This window comes from Ursus americanus, chromosome 34, assembly GCF_024610735.1.
Source record: "Ursus americanus isolate L20-20 chromosome 34, mUrsAme1.1.p, whole genome shotgun sequence".
Lineage (NCBI taxonomy): Eukaryota > Metazoa > Chordata > Mammalia > Carnivora > Ursidae > Ursus > Ursus americanus.
The window spans coordinates 20835659-20843820 of record NC_142160.1 but is presented as its reverse complement, the minus strand read 5'-3'; the positions used below and the strand labels follow the sequence as shown (position 1 = coordinate 20843820).

Below are 8162 nucleotides of genomic sequence, written 5' to 3'. Positions count from 1 at the left end.
TTTGCTTTAAATTGCAAAATTCTGTTTTTATCTTTTCAAATACAACTTTTTTATAGTTTCTTGCTAGAATTTCTATTCTTTGTATATTTGAACCTCTCAATTTATCCTCCATTTTGCATGTGTTTTTCATATTTTAAAAATTTCTCTTTAGCTTTCTCTCATTTGCTTCATTATCTGTATCTCTTATTTATTTTTCCATCTTTTTCTCTATTATTTTGAAAATGTTGGTCATAGTTACTTTAAAATCCTTATCTGTTAATCTGGATTATGTTTGGTATAGTTTATCAATTACTTGGATCATCTTTTGGTCTGCTCTGTTCTACTTTTTTTTTTGGTTATTAATCATATAGTCATGTACTTTTGTATGTCTAGTAATATTTTTGTTGTATGCTAGGCATTGTCTGTAAAAGAAACAGAGAAACCATATAAAGTTGTCTTTTAGTAGAGAAGATTCACTTTTCCTCTATTAGGTAGATAGATTTCAGGCCGATCACCTTAATTCAGTCAGGGATTAAGCTGGATCTGGAATGAGTTGCAGTTTTGGTAAGATTCAGTATATCTCTGCTTATCCCATATTCCCAGTGCATAGCACTCCAGAACTTTCAGCTGGGAGCCTGGTGGTTTTTGTCTCCTAGAACTTTGAGGAAGGGGAAGAATAGGAAGATTTAGATCTGCCCTTCAGAGGTTTTCAGTGTAGTGCTTTGACCTCCTGCCCCTCAACATTTTTGAGGGAGAAACTAGCCACATGTAAAAGCCCTTGAGGTCTCCTATTTTGTCATTCCTGACCCTCCTGAATGACAATCTGTGTGCTGTTTTTTCTGTTGTATTTTCTCTTATATTGTTGATACGTTTAAAGAACTTAGTAGATATTGTCTCTCATGCTAAGCCCGATACTGTCTCATTTAATCCTCATTGTATGAGAATTAAGTTATTATACCCACCTTGTATTTGAGGAAAAATGGGTTAAATAGCTTCCCTGAATCATAGCTAGTAAAACATAGAGCCAGGATTTGAAATGAAGAATGTTTGATTCCTAACTACATACTCTTAACCACTATATGATGTAGTCTTGGTATCTCCAGTGCTTTTTTTAAAAAAGTGCTATTACATCCTTAACTCCTATCCCATGTTTCTACTGTTTTATTTCAGGTACTTCTTTAAAAGATTACTTATATTTGCTATTTACAATAGACGATTGCTTCACTCTTTGTGATATGACTTGCATTCATGTCACTCTATGGAAATAGTCAACAAATCTCATCCATAGTTTTTTGTGTGTATGTGTTTGTGTTATATATTTTTCAAAAATTTTAATTGAACTATAATGCCGAAAGTGCACAAAGCAAAACTAAACATTCCACATTCAATAATTCAGTGAATTATTACAAATTAAATACCCCTGTGAATAACACTGCCTTTAAGAAATAGAACATTTTCAGAACATTTTCATTTGAGAGATTCCCCTAATGCTCCTTCCCAATTTCTACCTCTTCTTTTCTTTCCCAGGATTTATCACTGTTGCAACTTTTAGTGGTATAGATTAGTTTTGCCTGTTTTTTTTTTTTTTAAGATTTTATTTATTTATTTGACAGAGAGAGACACAGCAGTGAGAGAGGGAACACAGGCAGGGGGAGTGGGAGAGGAAGAAGCAGGCTCCCAGCCGAGGAGCCTGATGTGGGGCTCGATCCCAGGACTCTGGGATCACATCCTGAGCCGAAGGCAGACGCTTAACGACTGAGCCACCCAGGCGCCCCAGTTTTGCCTGTTCTTGAGCTTCATATTAAATGGAATTAGACTCTATGTATTTTTTATTGTTTAGCTTCCTTTGCTTAATGCTTTAAGAATAATCTACATTGCACACAGAGCTATACAGTTTATTTTCATTTCTGTTTAATGCTCTATTGTGTGAATACACAAAATTTAATCATGTTTAATAGGCATATTAGGTCATAATTGACATTCTATGAACCGCACATGTATTAAGTATACAATTTGGTAAGTTTTAACATATTAATACATTCATAAAACTGTCACCACAATCAAGCTAATGAATATATCCCCTACCCCCCAAATTTTCCTAAGTAATGTAGCTCCACTTCATAATACTCACTTATCCAAATCTTAATAATACACTCTCAACTTAAATTCCACCACTTCTGTGAATATAGCTGGATATGATTTCTCATATCCAAACTCGTTCAGCAATTTGTGGCATATCCTGTATAACCTAGTAGTATTGTTTGACTATACAGCTCTCATTTTTAAATGTAAGCCATTTGAGGTTTGGCCATGTCTTAATCAGCACTTAGTGTTGTGCTGTAATTCTTTAGTGAATATAATTGAGTATAAACAAAGAATGCATCTGTATATACAACTATGTCCATAGCACCTGTCAGCCTATTACTTTGTTCATTGCCTTAATCACATTAAAATTTGTGCCAGGACAAAATAAAATCCTTAATAATTATTTTTCTTCTTCAAATTTTGGATCAGTCCTGGGCATAAAAATGAACTCCAAGAAGGCATGGGCTTTAACTGGTTTGTTCACTGATGTGTCTCAAGCATTTTTTCAGTAAATGTTTTTTGCCTGAATGAATAATACAGTATAATGAGTATATTGCTCCTCTATTATAGCTATATTTTTGTATAGGAACTATCCCTATTAGTTAACAGTTAGGATCTATTTTATATGATAAATAGAGATAGAAAGATGCAAAATTCCTTACAAGTGTAAACAACTACTTATAGAGCCTTGAAAATGTTTTTGACATGACTGTAGGGTCCTAGAATTGTCCTAAAAATGCACCATCCTCACTAGCAATGACCAATTAGAAAATAAAGTTAAGAAAATAATTCCATTTACAATAACAATAAAAGAATACAATATTTAGGAATAAACTTAACAAATAAGCGCAAGACTTGTACACTGAAAAATATAAAACATCACTGAACGAAATTAAATAAGACCTAATAAATGTAAAGACTTCTCATGTCCATGGATTAGACAGCTTACATTGTTAAGATGACAATACTCCCCAAATTAATGCAGCCCCTATCTAAATCTCAGCTGCAGTTTTTGCAAAAATTGACAAGTTGATCCTAAAATTCATATGGAAATGCAAGGGACCTAGAATAGCCAAAACAATCTTGAAAAAGAACAAACTTAGAGGACTCACATTTCCCTATTCAAAACTTACTACAATCAAGACAGTGTGGTACTGGCATAAGGATATACATATTCATCAATGGAATAGAATTGAGAGTCCAGAAATAAGCCCCTATATTTATGCTCAACTGATTTTTGATAACGGTGCCAAGACACTTCAATGATAAAGGATAGTCTTTTCAAGTGGTGCTGGGGAAAGTGGATATCCACATGCAAAAGACTGAAATTGGACCCTTGCTTCATATCATATATAAAAGTTAACTCAAAATGGATCACAGGCTTAAATATAAAAGCTAAAGCTATGAAGTTGTTAGAAAAAAACAGGCAGAAATCTTTATGACTTTGGATTAGTCAGTGGTTTCTTACATATGACACCAAAAGCACAGGTAACAAAAGAAACAAATAAGTTGGACAGCACCAAAATTAAAAACTCCCATGCATCAAGAGAATAAAAAGGCAACCCACAGAACGGGAGAAAATAGTTGCAAATCATATGTATCTGATAAAGGATTTATATCCAAAACAAATAAGAACTCACTCAACTCAACAACAAGAAGACAAGTAGCCCAATTAAAAAATGGGTAAAGGATTTCTTCTTTGGATAAATTTGTCCAAAGAAGAAAAACAAACAACCAATAAGCACATACAAAGATGCTCAACATCAATAGTCATTAGGAAAATATAAATTAAAACCATAATGAGATGACACTTCATACCCTCTAGGAAGTCTAGAAAGAAGACAGACAATAACAAGTGTTAATATGTATATGAAGGAATTGGAAACCTTTTACATTGTTGGTCAAGTTTTTAAATGGTGCTTTGGAAAATAGTTTTGCAGGTCCTCAAAATGTGAAACATGGAATTACCATATGATCCAACAATTCCATTCTCAAGAGAAATGAAAACATAGATCCATACAAAAACTTGTACATGAATATTTCTAGTAGCATTATTTTTTTAAAAAGATTCATTTATGTGTGAGAGAGAGAGCATGTAAGAGAGTGGGGGGAAGGGCAACAGGAGAGAGAAAGAGAGAGAGAATCTGAAGCAGACTCCATGCCGAGTGCAGCGGATTCCCCCACGAGGGGCTCAGTCTCATAATCCCAAGGATCATGACCTGAGCCGAAACCAGGAGTGGGTCTCTCAACAGACTGAGCTACCTAGGTGCCCCTGTAGCAGCATTATTTATCATAGCCAAAATGTAGAAACAACCCAAATGTCCATCAACCGATGAATAGGTAAACAAAAGGTGGTCTATCCATATAATGGGACATTACATGGTCTTAAGAGGAAATGAGGTACTGATGTAGGCTGTGGCATAGATGAACTTTGAAAACATGCGAAGAGGTCAGACACAGAAGACCATAAATTTTATGGTTTTATTAATACGAAATGTCTAGAATAGGCAAATCTGTTAAGACGAAGTAGATTCTAGGTTGCCAGGGGCTGGAAATGGGAGTTACTGCTAACGGGTACAGGGTTTCTTTATGGGGTAATGAAAATGCTCTACAATTAGATAGTAGTGATGATTGTCAATACACTAAACACCCTTGAATTTTACACTTTAAAGGGGTGACTTTTATGATATTTAAACTACATTAAATAAGGGTGTTACTAAAAAGCAGATGTTTTTACTTTAAAACAAAACAAAACACACACATATTATTTATGAAGGGATCAGATATTTTGCTCATATGTAAAAAACAGACCACAGCAGAGCAACAGGCTCCCCCCCCATCCCCAAATTCTTCAACGAAGCATGACCTGATGACAAGTGACAGGCAACCTTCTGGACTAAACGTAAGTAAACACTTAGCTGACAACTCTATTTGGCATGCTTCACATCAGTAATATGGCTTACCTTTAAGGCAATTTAATTGTACTTTTAAATGACTGTCTATCCATGGTTTCAGCTTCACAAAGATGGCTGTAGCATCTTTATCTGTGTAACTCTCATTAAATGAAAACACAGCGTTGCATGCCTTTGCATGTTTGACAATGTCAGGCTTCCTCTTGGGGTCTCTGTGTGGGAGTCTGATGGGGATATTCCTTTTAACAAGCAGCATCAACTGTGTGAGTTGAAACCTTTTCCTTTTTTGTGACTTTCACAAATGTGATGTGGGCTGAGGCAAAGCATTTTTCTCTCCCTCCCATAATCACCAAATGGTGAATTATACCATTCCAGAGAATACGATCATTTACACTCAGTCTAGTGGATGCATCCAGCAAAACAAAACTTTGGCAATGGGCTCCATGAAGTGTTAATTCGGACCTTTCTAAATAAGAAACTTGATGGTTTGAGTGGAAACAGCCTCCTTTCGTGGAAGAACTTAACATTGACAGAGCATATGGATACTCTGGGGGGAACTCTGCCTCTCTTAAAAAAATCTTTCTTTGTCACAAAGTCTTTAAATACTAGGTATGTCCAGTTAATGTTGAATCTTGCATCTAAAGCTTTGCCAGAGAAAAACTAAAGCGGTGCCAAAACCTCAACAGTGTTATCTCCAAAATGTCTGGGATGAAAAGTGTAAGAGTGAGAAAGTCTTACAGAATCAAGGCCCCATGCTCTCTTTCTGGTTGTATTATTTTTCTATTGCTGCATAACAACTTACTACAAACTTAGTGGCCCGAAACAACAGCGATTTGTTGTCTCACATGTTTTATACTTCAAGTACTTGGCATGGTATGACTGGATTCCCTGCTCTGGGTTTCACCAGGCTACAATTAAGGTAGTGGCCAGGTCAGAGGTTGTCACCTGCACTTGGAGTCTTCTTTCAAACCCACTGTTTATAGGCAAAATTCATTTCCTTGTAGTTGTGAGACTCTATGTACCCATTTTCTTCTAGCTGTTGGCCAGGGGCTGCTGGGGACTGTCTGCGGTTCTTTTCCATGTGACCCCCATGGATGTAGTTCACACGTGGAGGCTGGCTTTCTTCTAGGCCAGTGAGAGCACATCTCCCTGACCTCCTTTCCTGTAACCAACTGGAGAAGGGTCTTATCTTTTAAAGGGCTCATGTGATTGGGTCAGGCCCCCTGGATATACAATTAACATAACCCAATTATGGGGTAAAAATCCATCCTTCTCACGGTTGTGGGGATTATGCAGAGCATGTACACTGGGGAGGTGGAAGCTCTGGTGGGCTGTTTTAGAATCCTGCCTACCATACCATTGCTTCTCATTTTGAAAAAAATGAAACTTCTTCTTAATATTTAACAGTAGACAAAGGCTTTGGGGGTGATGCTCAACTGAATGGTTACATTTTGTCTGTTGTAAGAGCCCAGAAGTTCGGGGCCAGCAAAGGGTGGGATAGAAGACAGATGAGAAAGACACAGCAGCCTGCCTTCATCACCTGTAAGCTTAGGTTTAGTTCTCTCTGCCTCTGCCTTTATGGAATCTCAATCTCTGTGACATTTCTGGAAGAAAGAAGATCGTAGGTGCTTGATTATTTTCCCTTTCAAAGGATACATACAGGTGCATGGGCCTGTAGTCCCAGCTACTCAGGAGGCCAAGGCAGGAGGGTCACTTGAGCTCAGGAGTTCTGGGCTGTAGTGAACCACACCGATCAGGTGTCCACACTAAGTTCAGTATCAATATGGTGACCTCCTGGGAGCGTAGGGAGCCAGAAGGTTGTCTGAGGAGGGGTGAACTGGCCCACGTCAGAAACAGAGTAGGTCAAAGCTCCTGTGCTGATCAATAGTGGAATCAGGCCTGTGCGTAACCCCTGCGCCCCAGCCTGGGCAACATGGCGAGACCCCGTTCTCTAGAAAACAAATAATAAAATAAAGGATGCATATATATTTTCATGAGTGACAGTCATTGAATCAGATCACCAGGAATTTAGGTAACTTCTTCATTGATGAAAGTTTTACTTGCCCTCATCTTTTTGAACAGTCTTTAAGACTAATCTGCGAATAGGAAGATTGGAAACTGGTGTAGAATTCAACGTACATTTGCCAGAAATGACACATGAGCTATAAACTATGGAATCTACATATAAATACAAGTACTGTATATGTGAAAAGGACAAAGACAGTTTTTGCCCTAGGTATCTTTTTGCTGATCAAAGAGGGTAGCGGGCGTAGTTCAAAGACCTTAGTGAGTTCACATGATCCCTGAGACTCTTAATTTTCATGATTAGAATTTAAATTCAAAACAATTAGGGAGCTGAGGCATTTTCCTGCTAGAAATAAAGGAGAGGTGAGTTGAGTGTTGTGCAGAAGCAGGGAAAGGGATTGAGAAAAGGAACGAGAGTAGGGTCTCTTCCCAGGAGAATTTTAAAGCTGTTTCTGGAAAAATAACAAATGTGAAAATAAATTATACTAATCTATCCATTAATTCCTTAAATTCAGAGCCTATTAAAACATGCCTCAAAGAAAGCTTGGGATGACCTGTTCTGCCCAATTAATTTTGAAGTATTGGAAATCAATTAGTTACAATAAACAGACCCGTTCTCATTATTTTAAGCAGCTTGCAATTAGCTTCATAGAAAGATGATTGTATACAGGGCTTTAAGTATAAAGACATGCTGGCATTGACAAAGAATACTGTGTACTCCTTTTTTTTCTAAAACTAAATCTCTTTTCTACTACAAGAACCAACTTCTGATAGTGAATTCAAACTTTTACCAAGTGGTCTGCTTTATATAGAACTGATTTAAATATTGAAACACTGGATTTTTCCTTTGCAGTATGTGCAACAGAAACTGAAATTCTTCTGTGAATGTACACATAACATGGTACCAGTTTTTGTTTGCTATGCTTTCAGCCTGCAAGCAACACAGAATGAAATGCATTTAATCCTTCCCTCATTCCTTTAAGCCACCAAGGCACTTGGCTTGCCAAGGTACCCCTTCCAACCGCAGCCAACAAGGACTCATTGTTCCTCACTCATTAAATGCAGCAGATTTGCTTGATGGAATATATTTGCTTGCCTGCCTATCTGGTGTGCTATTTTGCATCTGCAGTTTCCAAGGTATTCATTTGCTCACCAGAGAAA

The 8162-nt window shown here is 37.1% G+C and overlaps 1 pseudogene; it reads left to right on the top strand.

Annotated features, from left to right (window-relative positions):
- The first annotated feature begins 6646 nt into the window (after positions 1–6646).
- LOC148107180 (signal recognition particle RNA) lies at positions 6647–6929 on the top strand (annotated as a pseudogene).
- Positions 6930–8162: the final 1233 nt, after the last annotated feature.